Source organism: Danio aesculapii, chromosome 23, assembly GCF_903798145.1.
Source record: "Danio aesculapii chromosome 23, fDanAes4.1, whole genome shotgun sequence".
Taxonomy (NCBI): domain Eukaryota; kingdom Metazoa; phylum Chordata; class Actinopteri; order Cypriniformes; family Danionidae; genus Danio; species Danio aesculapii.
In genome coordinates, this window is record NC_079457.1 from 41,504,643 (window position 1) to 41,520,945 (window position 16,303).

The following is a 16,303-nucleotide window of genomic DNA, read 5'->3' on the forward strand; positions in this document are numbered from 1 at the left end:
TCTATGTGTTCTTCTCATATTGTCTGGGCATCTTTCACTTTAAAGTCAAACACGTGGGAAAGCGACAGACGTTTTTTTAAACGCCGCCGACCTGGAAGAAAAGCAAACAGAGAAGCAAATGTACCCGTTTGTAAAAATAGCGACTAAATTATACCATGCTCCCCAAAAAAGGTCTGGTTTGGACTGGCCAGAGGAATGCGAGGAGAGGGTAGAGGCACAATTATACACAAATTCTTGCATCCTGTGCTGTAGCGAAGAGTTTCAAAACTATATGCGTTATTTATGAACACAAGCAATGTGTTAAGTGTATGTGCTGTTTATGGGATGAAATAGTGTTGTGCTCAGCACTTTCATGCAGCAGCTCTTTAATTAGGAGCTCAAGAAAATAAGTCTTGAGTGGATTCTGAGAGTTATGTTCACACATCAGCAGAACAAGAATGTCTGCGCTGCTCAGAGTGCCAGATAGGCCATGAAATGCTAATAAAATCAACACAAATGAGGCAGAAAGGGAAAGCAGTGGCTTATGGAGTGTTGTCAGATTTCATCTTGTTAAAGTGCGCAACCATGTTCCTGTTCACCATCATGATGACATCCAACAGTGAATCCACTGGGATTCATCTAATGACTCTTCAGAGCTGGTGTTTTTAATAAATCAGTCAGTAGGAATCATAAAACAGCCTCAAAACACAGACAGTGCACTTCTGCTACTTATGAATGGTATATCACAGGATAAATCCCGTATTTAAAGTAAAGAGACAATTAATTAATGATCATTTGACAAAATCACATATCGCTGCAGCAGCCAATTGGAGATCTAGCTGCTATAAAAAGTCAAGTAATCTAAAACTTGTGCTTAGAACCGCACATGCCCATTGGCTGAATCAGTCAAAAAATAAGCTTTCTAGGGCAAACTGACCAGCAAACTGGAAGTTGCTGAGATAGTTACTGCGATTTTAGGATTGCTCCATTCATATGCATGGTATTGGATGTCCAACACTGCAGCCTTGATGTGCTGCAAATAAGGCCAGAGAGCAAAGAGACTTTCCTTTAATGGAATTGAATCACATATGCGATGCATAAAATATGGATGGAATTCTACAATACAGTAAAAAAACGATTTGTATAATGTTAATGTGAATAGTATTTGTATGATGTGGAATGTCATGTAATTTGGCAAATTTAGGATAAATAAATCATAAAAGTAAACTGTTGATAAATTTTCTCTAATTAAAAGTTTCAGGATTTAAAATGAACTAGAAACTTTATTTTTTGTTATTACTAAATAAAACCATTAAAATAAGTCCGGAAAGTTTAAAGTAAATACATGTAACTTGTTTTAAGAAAATATAAGTTATTGATTCATTCATGAGATGTATTAGTAATTGTGTGAATGAATTGTACTGATTTCTGTCACACATTGAGTGTCTGTAGTGTAGAAGAATCTGCTGAAGTGCAGAGTGATGTCATCAAAAATGATCCACTGATCCATTCTGGTGAAAGTAAAACTGGTGTAGGCTTTTAAAGTTATTTATATCTTCTTGAAGCAAATTTTGTCATTGTTTGGAGAATACTACCCTGCTGTAAAAAAAAAAAAAAACTGCTTAAACCAGCGTTGGCTGGTTGGCTGGTTTTAGCTGGTCGACCAGCCTGGTTTTAGAGGAGTTTTGGTCAATTCAAGGCTGGTTTCAGCCATTTGCCACCTGGTCTTAGCTTACTTATGGTCTTAGCTTACTTAGCCTACTTATAGCTTATGGAGCCCAGCCAAAACCACCTATGTCCAGCTTAAACCAGGCTGGTCGGGGGTAGCTAATAAATAAAGTTAAGCTATAGAATAGTCAAAGCAATAGCACTCATGGGCACTTTAGGTGATTCAAAATGAACCAGAGCCATTATTTTGATTCAGACTGAAATGTACTAGCTCCCCTTTGAATTTTGTTTTCTTTTTTTAAATATTTCCCAAATGCTGTTTAACAGTGCAAGGACATTTTTACAGTGTGTCTGATAATATTTTTTTGTCTGGAGAAAGTCTTATTTGTTTTATTTCAGCTAGAATAAAAGCAGTTTTTGATTTTTTTAAAAACCATTTTAAGGTCAAAATTATTAGCCCCTTTAAGCTATATATTTTTATAACAGTCTACAGAACAAACCATCATTATACAATAACTTGCCTAATCACCCTAACCTGCCTAGTTAACCTAATTAACCTAGTTAAGCCTTTAAATGTCACTTTAAGCTGTATAGAAGTGTCTTGAAAAATATCTAGTCAAATATTATTTACTGTCATCATGACAAAGATAAAGTTAATCAGTTATTAGATGAGTTATTAAAACTATTATGTTTAGAAATGTGTTGAAAAAATCTTCTCTCCATTAAACAGAAATGGGGGGGGGGATAAACAGGGGGGCTAATAATTCTGACTTTAACTGTACAATCACAATGAACTTTCTTTCAATCAATTATTTACAGAAATTTTTACACAGCAGTCTGGAAAGCTCGCTTCTTATTAGTCAGTCTCGGCATTCCAAGGTATGTTTTCCCGAGATAACAACGGCTAAATAACACAGGCTCATGCAGGAACTTCTAATCACCCTACCATCACTGAAAATGTTTACATCCTTATACTTCCATTAATTTGTATATGCTTGTCTGTCACGCCGCTATTTTTGACAGTTTGGCGTATCAATAATTACTAGTTTAGTATCATTCAACCAGATTCGATTCTGTTAGCTTTGTGTTTTTGACTGTTTGACGCCATCTTGTGACTGAATAATGCAGAGGTTAGTAAATGCCCTATCAGCTTTGCTCAGCAAGTTTCATTTCTGTCAGCTTTGCATTTAATTAATCGACTATTACAGCTCAGAACAATGTTTTGTGTGTCATTTTTTTATTTTGTGGCAAACAGCCATGTAACAAGCAGGATAAAGTACATCTAGGACAGATGTTTTTGCAGAATAAAGCCCTTCAGTCTTCGCTACTGATAAGCCTGTTAGGTTTTATATAACCACTTGTAAAGGCAAGTGTATTGTAAGTTTGTTTTATGTATTTATTGAAGTACAAGCTGTCTATCAGGTAAAGCAAAACTTGCTGATATTCCCAGTCGACTGCTTATTTGCTGGACACTTTTTTATCCATGACCAGAGAAGAGGACTGACACTGATGACCAACAGTATTCATACGGTCCACTATTGTCTGCTGTCAACACATGACAAACTGACTATCATTTCTATATGCTTGTCAATCCCAAGCAGTGAGTGTGAGAAAAAAGACAATAATCAAAAACATCACATCTGATGCCTCACACAAAAACACACAAACATTATCTGACACCAGGATGATCCTCTCCCACAGCCACAACCAAACACATGAGAGGACAATCCAAAGCTCACAGCACTTTTCAGTCTGAAGACACACTGTGACTTGAGGAATGGTACGGCCTAGACATAACAACCACTTCTGCTGCTAATTACACAGCATATACTTCTCAACGAGGAACGCAGACAGCTATTTCTACCACACAAAATGTCAGTCTTAAAGTCACATGTACAAGTTAGTTGTAGACATTAAAAGAGAGAGAGAGAGAGAGAGAGAGAGAGAGAGAGAGAGAGAGAGAGAAAGAGAAAGTGAGAGAAGCAGCTTGTCTTATCATTATTTGTCCAACCATATTTAAAACACAAAATTATAATAAAATGATTGAGGATGGGGGTGACGCAGTAAGTAGTGCTGTCGCCTCACAGCAAGAAGGTCGCTGGTTCGAGCCTCAGCTGGGCCAGTTGGCGTTTCTGTGTGGAGTTTGCATGTTCTCCCTGCGTCCGCGTGGATTCCTCCGGCTGCTCCGGTTTCCCCCACAGTCCAAAGACATTCGGTACAGGTGAATTCGGTGGGCTAAATTGTCTGTAGTGTATAAGTGTGAATGAGAGTGTATGGATGTGTCCCAGAGATGGGTTGCGGATGGAAGGGCATTCGCTGCGCAAAGCATATGCTAAATAAGTTGGCGGTTCATTCCACTGTGGCGACCCCAGATTAATAAAAGGGACTAAGCCAAAAAGAAAATGAATGAATGAATGATTGAGGATGGTAAAAGATTTTAAAAATACTTTTTGTTATCATTTCTCTATCTAGAAAAAAGTACTGGGCTACAGAATAATGTAAATATAACTTCTACAAAATAATATAAATATACAATAAATATAATCTACATTTTTTATCAGTGGGTAAATTTGTTCATACAGCATGTAATGTTCTGGGTTGGTACTACTTGGTTCACTTTTATTTATATATTTGTTTAACTTGTGTGCACTTTCGCTGTCTTATTTTATTTTATTTATACATTTATTTGTTTTTGTTCTTGTCAATTTTATTATATAAAAAATATGTTCCTTTTATTGTTAAAATTATTATTATTATTATTATTATTACTATTATTATTATTACTATTATTATTATTATTATTATTACTATTATTATTATTATTATTATTACTATTATTATTATTATTATTATTATTATTATTATTACTATTATTATTATTATTATTATATAAAAATTGTTCATTTCTTTTAATTTATTAATTAATTTCGTTTTATTACATGTATTTGACTTATTTGATCATATACTGTTTAGTATTTGTTTCATTAATAATTCTAATTATCTATAATTGTGTTTTTATAGTTTCTTCACATATCTCCCAAGGGAGATATCACAAAGGAGGTGGTTGTGGTTCCATTAGGTATTGTGGTTCTAGTTTGAAAATCAGACAATGTTTCTCATATTGCTCTTTGTATGTAGTTCTATATAATAATAATTTGGCTATAACAGCTTCTTAATACATATTATCTGTAAATAATTAAAATCAAATCCAGAGAATTAAATTATTTTTTTCTAGAGCCATATATTGTATATATTATTATAAGACTCTTTCTGCAATATGATGACTTGAACAAAATATTCCTGATTTGTGTGTTTTTTCTGATGATGCTTCCACTAGAATTATGCTGCATTAGTCACCTTGAATAATTCAGACTAATTATAGACTTTCCTTTAAATGTACAAAAATAAAATGTATTTCTACACTTTTTTAAAACCTTTTTCTGTTGTCTATATTTCATTAAAGAGTTCTGTTTTGGCTTTTCTTTTAGTCTTTACAAGCTTATAAAGCGATACCTCTTAATATTTACAAATTAGGCATCAATACACCTCTTTTTTCTTCATTAAAACAATGAATAACCATCCAAATCTACAACTAGACATAAAAAAGAGACATTATGAACTACAGTAAATGTCAGCTTTTAACAAGAGAGCAGCAGACGCCTCTCAACACTGCAGCATTACTGTAATAATAATGATAAAACACAACACTAACACATTAGCCAGAAAGGGAATTTCCCCTGGAACTGTGAGGCATGTGTTTATGTCTGATTTGTATGACTTTTATCACTCATTTGTCGAGTTAAGGCTTAAAGCTAAAAGCAAGTTTGCATGGTTTGAGTTTGAGCCAGAAATGGGATAAGAAATAAAACATCTGAGAGAACATCATAAGAAAACATTAAAAGAGAGCAGAAATAGGAAAGAGTGCTTCATCAACATCTGCTGCCGACCCTTTCAGAGGATGTTTTGTAAAAAGCAAACCGTTTCACTCGGAAACTGTTACAAACAAAACAAAATCAAGTGTCATTCTGTATTAAACAATGAAGTATAATGACTTAAATATAATAGAAAGATCTAGATTCTGTGTGGTTAAATCTATAAACATGAAAATTCATAACTTGCAATTATTTTCCAATCGATTTTTCTAATGATTTGTCCAATTTGTATTGATAAAAAATGAATTCATTAATGAAATAAAGAAAAATAAACCGCTGCTTTTGGGGAGTTTTGTATATCGTTCATGTAAACATGTTTAGATTCATGAATGATTAATAAGGTAATCAGAGTCATTTGAACATTTATGTTACATTGTCAAATCAGATCAAATCAAACAGATCAAATCAAACAGATCAAACAAGACATCTGCAGATGTGTCAGATGCAAGTTTGTTTCAACATTACTGCACATCATTTCAATTTTGACATTAATGAATCAAACAGATTACAGGAGATTTAATGCACCCTACTCAAACCAACTGAACTTTCAGTCAGTTTAAGCCTTTTTAATCAGAATTTACATTGAGCATTTTAATTTAAATTGGACTTTTAAACTGACCATAATAAGATTACAATGCTCTGTCTTAAATGTGCCTTTCATTGTCTGCACAATTATGCATGCTCCTTTTTATAGAAAGAAAACACATTATCCATGTAAAGAACAAATCTAATACCTCAATAAATAAAGCACATGCAGTGCTGCAAAAGTCACGTTACATGATATTACTGATTTACACTTGAAATTGTACTTTGCGGAGGATTGAATGCATGATGGAAAGGATTATTATGCTTTGATAATTGATTATCGTGTTTTCAGAATCATTGGAAAATCATTGCCAAACTAAATTAAATTTCAATTAATTACACTAAATTTACATCTCATTTTTCTAAGTTTCAATATTACCATTGTATTATTATTGTATTATCACCCGGATGCATTTTTTTTGTAGTCCCCAAACTTCGTTCGCTATTGACCTTCATCTTCAATGCGGAAGTGCGCTCATTTTTGCGATTGTTTTAGAACTTCCGATTCAGTTGCCTATGGGAGAAATGACTAGGAATAATAAACTTATTTAATAAATAAACTACTTACATTACAAACAAGTGTTTGCATTACAATACAGACAAAGTAGAATAATATAATAAGAAAATATCAGTTTGCAACACCAAGCAGCAAAACGAGCTGTTTTTAACATTTAAAAATGAATGGAAGTGAATGAAACCGGAAGTTTCGAGCCAAAATGATTCAAATGGCTGCGCCCACTCGTACGCGGAGAATAAGGTGAATAGGCTTTGCTAAGCTAACCCTGTAAAAGCCAATGTCTCCTTTTCTTTAAGGACATTTAAATGTTTTTTTAATGGTTACCACTGTGAAAGCCTATTGTGAAACATTCATTTTTAAGTGTGTATTTCTGGTTTGTGTCAACAAAGAGGGAATGGAGCCCTACTTATAGAGCAACAAACAGTTGGGAAACACCGCTTTAGCAGAAATTGAACAGCCTTATAAATAATTCCTGTGAAAGATCTTTTGCAATACAATTACATGGAGTGTTGAGAGTTTTGGAGAATTATGGCACTTCTCTAAGTGACATACCATAGTTGGGAGGAGGAAGTAGTTGGGTTTACTGCACTAATCGTGGGAGCCAGTGAACTCACATGACCCTGCTCAATCTGGGGTTTGATACTTTAGTTGGCAAGCCCAAGAATAAAGCATTTTTATCAAAACAACAGCTCTGACACATTAAATGCAGTCTAATTGGAAGTCCAACGATACACTTGTTCAGTGTTTAACAGCCAATAAACATCTGACATCACCAACCAAATATATGAAAGTTTTCAGTATAACACAGTCTGCTGAGTAATCAAGTCAATCATCTAAATTGGGCCATATATTCTGCTCCATGCACACATGAATGGCTGCTTGCTTTCTCCCACTCGCACACACACTTTCTCTTCTGACAGACCATTGGGTGGTTCTGGGTTCTATTCACTTGGCAGGAATTAACTGCTGGCTTGACTGTAATTTGTTAACTTCAGTCCCTAAAAAAGCTTCTGCCTGGCAATGAGTGTTACTGCTCTGCTTGAATGTGGTGACTGGCACAACAAAGATCAGGCAGAGCCGATCAACACAGCAGCTGGTAGTTAAAAAAGTTATATAGAGTGTGAAGCGGTATCGTTTTAAAAAGATACTGGCAATTTACACAGTTACACTGAATCAATCTAAGATAGTGAGAGAAAAGAAGCGTAACTATCCATAAGATAGAAAAGATGCAATGCCCTTAAATGTGGGCTTTAGAACAAATGAGAGAATTTGGATGACCACGGTAAATAAAACCTGTTGTAAAGAATCAATCAATCAATCAACATGAACTCAATAAGACTTTTCTAAACACCTTACAGCTCTTAATTCCAGGTAAAGAAGGTTTCTCACTTGTTACTTAGAAGCAGGGTTAACATCAGTTTTTACCAGGGCATACTGTATTAAACCTTTAGACTCTGGTTTAGAGTTAGTGGCCCCTTTCCACTGTTGACCCCACAATGCTGTGATAACTGTGTGCACTGTAAAGCAATGCAGTGTTAATGGAGTTCCAGCAGCATTTTTACTGTTTTATACTGTATTCGTGTTGTTGTTTTTGTTGTTAGGTGTAGTACTGTATGTTTTATGACTTCTGGAGTTTATTTTCTACATAGAATGACACATTCTAATCATTGATTGATACTGTAATTGTGTATTGTCTACCAAGTATTTACAGTCAACATAAACTGTCAAAAGACACCTAAAAGTTTGAGTTGTCATTTATAAAGAGAAATCGTGTGCTTGAGAGTCTAAAATAAATTTCAAATGACTTCAGTAAAACCCAGCCTGATCTCACGAGAAAACGTAAGTATTTTACGTTTTGACAGTTTAGTGGCTAATTCGTACGAATTCAGATGTACGAAATTGTACGATTTTAAAAAAGAGGCGTGGCACCTAACCCCACCCCTAAACCCAACCGCCATTGGAGGATGAGCAAATCATACTAAATTGTACGAATTAGATCGTACGAATTCATACGAATTAGCCACTAAATCAAAAAGTTACGAATTGCTGTGAGATTGTGTTTCAAAACCAGTAAACCTCAAATAACAATTACTCAAACAATACATAACTTTTGTATAACAAGCAAATTTGACCTAATTACATATATGCAATTTACTTAATAAAAACGTAAACAACTTATTTATTTTTTGCGCAGCTGGATGCTTAGCAACCGACAGATAATTGGTTGCCATAAAATTCCTGATTGGATAGTAACGAAAACACTACAACATTTTTCAGCATTCGAGAAGGGAAAAGTGTGAAATGGTAATAGAAAACATGTTCATTTGAGTCAAGAGTTGTTATCAATTTTTTCACGCATTCTAGTCTGAAAAGTTGATTCAGGATGAACTTGATCATAGTTTGCGATGATAAGAGGATTGGACCTTGTGTTCATCCAATCAGCAACAAGGAAATTGCAAATATGTAAACAAGAACAATGTTTAAGTATGAGTGGAGTGAATAATGCAGCAAGATAACCTGTTTACCTGGGGTTACAAACTGCCCCATGCTAAATATTTCAAGTGTGAAAAGTCCTATAAAAGTAAACTAAAAATAAAAATCAGACTGCTTTACTGAATTACATTTGATTTTAGAGATGGAGGGATAGATATATAGATAGAGTTATGCAACATGAAGCATTAGAAAGGAAATATAGTAACTTGTAAAAACTGAAAGTAATTGTTTTTAATCCTATATCACATAAATTAGAGAAATTACACTTCTCTGCTAAGTACCATGCTGTCTATGTAAGTGAATGAACTTTATATTATGTATAATAAATTATACTTTTTGTTTCATTTTTGTTTTATTTTAATAAATTAATATATCAAATATCTAGCCTACTTAGTATGACATTAAAACGGCCACTGGAAAATAAATAAATAAATAAATAAAGATTTTCTAAATCTACTGCATTTAGTTACATTTTTGTGTACTTCATGCATACTTTAACAAACTCCTTTCAAACGTAAATGTTTAACTAAACTTTGTTATTTAACTATTTTCACCCAAACAGATTATTAGCACCAAAAATATTCTTAAGAAAAGTTTCATAATGTCACGGTGTCAAGGTGCTTACAACCAAAGTTAGTAGTCCTGAAAGACTCAGTATGCAAACTCCAAGACGAAATCAAATAACAGCATAAAGAACATAACCGCGCAAAACAAACAAACAAACAAAAGAAAAAAAAGTCAAATAACTAGTAAGTCAAATACCTTATTTTGGGCTTCAATATTTCCAGACTATGAGCTTCTGCGACGGTATTTATTATCTTCAGGTTTTGTTACCTGAGCTTCAGATTATATATCTTCACACCGGCGTGACTTTTAGTGTCCGAGTCCTGGTGTAAACTATCTTGACTAACTCTTGCGGGTCATCCGCCTGTCAGTAAGGAGGAGAGGAGAGGAGAGCTGGACTGCTTTACACACGGAGGCGCGCGGGTTTGGGTGGGTTGAGAAAAACCGCAACTTCAGCCAACCGCTCTCTCATGCTGTGATGCGCACTCACTAGTGTGTAGGGGGTATACGTATTGCGCAACACATTTATGAAACAATTTCTGACAGGTATAAAGTTAGCCATAAGATTTAAAGGTTTTTCAAACGACTTGTACAGTGAACAAATTAAACAGCTTCTCAAAACGCGGACATGTTAGCACGTCAACAATCCGACAAACTGCCACCATGATAAACGAGAAGTTTCCGCCAAAATTATGTTTGCTAATACATTTTTATGCTTATTTTTAACATAATTTAATTGTATTTACTCTTGAAATGGGGAAAAGCTATATCTACAACACAACCAAAATGTGCAAATGTTTAGGCTTTATTGTAATTAATTAATTTATTCACTAAATCAGTTATAAATTTAAAATTGAGGATATTTTATGGGATATGAATTAGACAGTTTTAACTATGAGGAATGTACAGTAATAGCCAAAGGTGCCTGGCTGAAATTCATTCAAGATCAAATGCATTTTGCTTGTCAAAACCTATTACTAAAGAAAAATCATATTCTTTGTAGATGAGGGAAAACTTCTTGCAAGCTAATGGAGCGAAAATGGTATGCAGTTGATAATGGAATGGAAAAAAGCTTCAATCATCCCATAATGCACTCTTAAAAATAACGTTTTTTTGGAGAATCATTAACATAAATGGAACCACAAATGTTTATTTTCAGTGAAAATTTTTAGATTAGCAAAACTTTACATTCAGATTTTTTTTAAGAACTGCAGGGAGAAAGGCTGATGGTTCCATAAACTTTTTATCACTTTTCACTAATACCACAAGGTTCCACTATATAACATTATTCTTTATAACAATAACATGCTTTCACAACAAGAAAACAAGTTCTCACTGAAAATTATTTTGTGGAACCCTTTTTATGTAATGATATGGTCACTTGAAATTTCTTTATGGCACCAAAAAATTGAATTCTTATATGGAATATTATTATTTAATATGGAATACTATTATTTTATATTTTATTCTTCTCAGCTATTTCATTGACATGCTGTCTTGCTCTCTGATGAAGAACTGTTTAATCTACACTCACCGGCCACTTTATTAGGCACACCAGTCCAACTGTGCGTTAACGCAAATTTCTAATCAGCCAATCACATGGCAGCACCTCAATATATTTAGGCATGTAGACATGGTCAAGACCCTCTGCTGCAGTTCAAACTGAGCATCTGAATGGGGAAGTAAGGTGATTCAAGTGACTTTGAATGTGGCATGCTTGTTGGTGCCAGACGGGCTGGTCTGAGTATTTCAGAAACTGCTGATCTACTGGGATTTTCATGCACAATCATCTTTAGGGTTTACAGAAAAATGGTCTGAAAAAAGAAAATGTCTAGTGAGTGGCAGTTCTGTGGGCGCAAATGCTTTGTTGATGCCAGAGGTCAGAGGAGAATGGCCAGACTGGTTCGAACTGATAGAAAGGCAACAGTAACTCAATTAACCACTCGTTACAACCGAGGTTTGCAGAAGAGCATCTCTGAAAGCACAACATGTCCAACCTTGAGGCGGATGGGCTACAGCAGCAGAAGACCACACCGGGTGCCACTCCTGTCAGCTAAGAACAGGAAACTACAATTCGCACAGGCTAACCAAAATTGGACAATAGAAAACTGGAAAAACGTAGCCTGGTCTGATGAGTCTTGATTTCTGCTGCAACATTTGGATGGTAGGGTCAGAATTTCGCATCAACAACATAAAAGCATGGATCTATCCTGCCTTGTATCAACAGTTGAGGCTGGTGGTGGTGGTGGTGTAATGGTGTGGGGGATATTTTCTTGGAACACTCTGGGCTCATTAATGCCAATTGAGCATTGTGTCAATCCCACAGTCTACCTAAATAGTGTTGCTGACTATGTCCATCCCTTTATGACCACAGTATACCCATCTTCTGATGGCTACTTCCAGCAAGATAAAGCGCCATGTCATAAAGCGCAAATCATCTCAGACTGGTTTCTTGAACATGACAATGAGTTCACTGTACTCAAATGGCCTCCACAGTGACCAGATCACAATCCAATAGAACAGCTTTGGGATGTGGTGGAATGGGAAATTTGCATCATGCATGTGCAGCCGACAAATCTGCAGTAATGCTATCATGCGTAATGCTATCATGTCAATATGGACGAAAATCTCTGAAGAATATTTCCAGTACCTTGTTGAATCTATGCCACAAAAGATTAAGGCAGTTCTGAAGAGAAAGGGGGTCTGACCCGGTACTAGTAAGGTGTACTTAATAAAGTGGCCGGTGAGTGGATTGTTACAAACTTGTATTTAACTTCCATGTTTGAGGTTGTGGAGATGCACATAGTTGTGGCTTCATAAGTATAGCACATTCTAAGGAGACAGTCCAGCAATAAAGAGATGCACTCAGATGCACTTTATTTCAGGACAGAGAAAGCTGCAGTCAGGATGTTGTTCTGCAAAGGGACATCAGTGATTATGTTAAAATGTACCGTAAATGCACGGTAGAGCAGCATAATCTAATGTGAGGACTACCGCTTTACTTCATCATGATTTATGGACATGCTCATTTAATTCATGTCATTCTGAGCTATAGAAAGCACAGTTTAGCTCATGGTGATGCTGTTTCTGGTCTGTTTTCTATTTACCACTGGCAACCCGCACTGTTATTCATTTCAGCATTTAGTTCAATCAACTGCCAGCACCCAATCACTAACAAACAGCAGCTGGAGGAAAGGGAACAGAAACTGATAGACTTTCTGAAGCAGACCAGGAAGAAAAAAACCTTTACCTGAAATCCTGCCCAGTCATCTTCAGCAGTGGTGATTAAGGCTACATAAAGACCAAGGTGGCACTGGTCCAGCCAAATAAATAAGACATAAAACAGTTTTTGCAGGAAAGAAGAAAAATCCTGCATGGTAAATATGTGAAGAATAGGTAGAAAAGCAATAAAACACTTCCTGTTTCTACATTGTAAAAAAATTGCGGTGATTTCAAGGGTAAAAAACTGTAAAAATGCTACAGTAAAAACCCGTAACCTGGTTAACAGTAGGTTTCCTTAATATATACGGTGAATAAATTAATGAAATAAGGTAGTTTACTGTAAAAATGAAAAAAATTACTTTTACGGTTTGTACCGTATTTTTAACGGTAAAATACTGGTAACTACTGCTGCCGTTTTTTTTTTAACCTAAATTTTACGAATTTTTTTTTACAGTGTGCGTTGCTGCTGTGAAACAGTCTTTATTAGGCTATCAGTTTGGCCTTTATAGTGTCTGCTCATTATACTGACCCAAATGTTTACACTTCATTTATTAATTTTCTTTTCAGCTTAGTCCCTTTATTAATCAGGGGTCGCACAGCGGAATGAACCGCCAACTTATCAAGCACATTTTTTATGCAGCAGATGCCCTTCCAGCTGCAACCCAGTACTGGGAAACACCCATGCACTCTCATTCACACACATACACTATGGACAATTTAGCTCACCCAATTCATAAAAGTCAAGGTAAAATTTCGGTTGCACTACATCTTTTCTCTTACTTTTTCGTTTGAAAACATTATTGATTGGGTTTAGGAAAGGGTGGTTTACTGGTCTAGGTGATCTGTACGATAAACCACACCTTTTTGTTGGCTTGTACGACTTGTATATGAAACATAAACAAACCCTACCCTAAGTAACATATTTCAGATTCACAAAAATTTGTCATCTAAAATGTGCAATAAAAGGTACCTGGAGCAACAGACATGTATTTCCAAAGAATCTGGGTTAATTCGTTTGAGAAAAGTCTCAGTATTTTTTTGCTCATACAATAAAAATTTGGTTACCAACATTTTTCAGTTTCCAATATTGTCACAGTAACCAGAGATCTAGCCCATGCAGATCACTGGCGAACTACAAATCTGAAAGCAAAAGAACTACATATCCAGTCATGCACGATTTACACACCTGGCCAAGTTCCCCATGATTACAGACAGACACCGTTGAAGCTGTTAAGGACTAATTACACAGACTATTTATACACCTTTCAAACACACATACATTGCTGAGTCTTGTTAAACTGAATAGTAAATATCACAACGCATTTTCCTTGCCTTCCCTTGTTTTGACCCTTGCTTTGTTTTGTTTGTTTACGTTACTTGCTGCCTGTACTGACCATCCACCTGCATATTGACAATGACTCTGGATTGCCTGTATTCATCTGTTTGCTCCTGTTTGTGACCGTTGCTTGCCTGACCATTCTCTGCATAATAAACTCTGCGTTTGGATCCACACTCCCTTGTCAGCGTCCCCACTTCACATTACATATATAAGTTAATTACAGAATTTAAATTTTAACTATACTTCTAGTGAATTAATATTGATTTTATATCATTATTTTTAAGTAATATAGAATTAGTTTTTTTCAGTAGGTTACAGTAAATGTCTTAATGAGTAATTCTTTGAGACATTTACTGTAACCTGTATTGAAAAAATACTAATACATATTTAAAAAAAACACTATATTATTAATATTAATTAATAATAAGTCTTTTTGGACAAACTGACACTGCCATTAAAGAATAAAAATTCAAATGAAGATATATTAAAGAAGGTCAGGGGGAAAAACAGCTATTGACTTCAATAATATTTTTGTTCCTACTATGGATATCAATGGCTGCCAGCCTGCCATGAATGCTTTTTCTAGCATTTTTCAGAGTACCTTGTGTTCAACAGAAGAAAAAAATTCTTAAATGTTTAAAAGTGTGAGAAAATGATGGGAAAATGTACATTTTTGCTTGAACTATCCCTTTAAAAGTGGTCACATTTCATGTGAATTCACATTTTTATTTTCAGTTTTAAAATTTGGCCTGCTCCTGGCAAAAAAGTTTTTTCTCTCTCAGCCAGAAACTGAAACAGAAAATAGCATCGCTGTTTGTTTGCTTTATTAAAGATTAATTTTTTGCAATTTTTGCATTTATTTGACAGGAGAGTATAATGACAGAAAGTGAGGGTGGAAAGAAAGAGAGAAAGAGTGAAGGGAGAGTGGGACTGGAAAGGTCCAAGAACTTCGGTAGCTCTGACAGCACCACTGTTTTTATTCCATGTATTGTAAATGGTGAGGTTTGGTTTGAGAGTAGGCACTGGGGGTCATCTGAATTCACCAAGTTTCACTCACTTTAAAACGTCTGGCCTCGCCACTGCTGTGCACATAAAACTTACAGTGTGACAGAGACTGAATGTTTACTGCCTCATTTTATACAATCTGCTTTCTAGTTAGACACCACTATCATTTTTTCCACTAGGCCTATCAAATTTTTGTCATCTTCATCTCTGTGCGCGTGTGTGTGTGTGTGTGTGTTTTCAGCATTAAATCTGTACAGTATTTGAAGCTGCATGGGCAGGAGAACTGTCGTTGATGGAGGCAGTACAGTGTGTACTGGGAAGCGTGTCTGTGCTTATTCCTGTGTAATGAATGCTGTTTGTTTTCTCTTTTCACACTCATTTCATTCTCTTTTGACTGTCCATAGTGGACTGCCCAGTTCTTTGGATTCACTGTCCAGTGGGGACGGTTTATGGGCTGCTGTCCTGTTTTTGCTCCTTTAATACCAAACACAGGAAGCTGCTGTCACTGGACAAGGGCAGAAAGAGGACAACAAAGATGGACAGAGAAAGTTACACTTGCAAAGTGTAACACTAAGTGAATATATACATATATATTTTTATCATTTAACAGCCATTACACATCATTGCCTATGGTCTCTTTTTTAAAAACACAGTTCATTACATTATTTTATCACATGTAATACGCAGTCAGTATCACTTCATTGCAGTGCTGCATTTCTGCAGATTTTTAATGTCAAACAGTTTGCCCTGTCCTTTGGCTTCCTACATTTGCATACTTCTATGCATTTTGGATGAATGGAAGTTTTGACTGTAGGAAACACATATACGCTGATCAGATGTAGAAGATATTTGTGAACAAAGTTGTTTTTATAGTTTTTTGCCACACACAAGTGATTTTGGAGCTTCATTCCAATTGAAACACTTAAGTCCTAATGTATTGACAATGTTTTTGATTCCTTTTCTGGACTTTAAACCTCTCACAAACCTTGCTGTTTATGG

General features: G+C 35.3%; 1 protein-coding gene across 1 annotated transcript in view; it reads right to left on the reverse strand.

Moving 5' to 3' along the window:
* Nucleotides 1-10,168, reverse strand: part of bgnb (biglycan b) — a 30,369-nt gene extending 20,201 nt beyond the window's left edge. The window contains exon 1 of the mRNA XM_056449072.1: nt 9,937-10,168. The gene's annotated coding sequence lies outside the window, so the exon portion shown is untranslated. The remainder of the gene's footprint in view (nt 1-9,936) is intronic.
* Nucleotides 10,169-16,303: the final 6,135 nt, after the last annotated feature.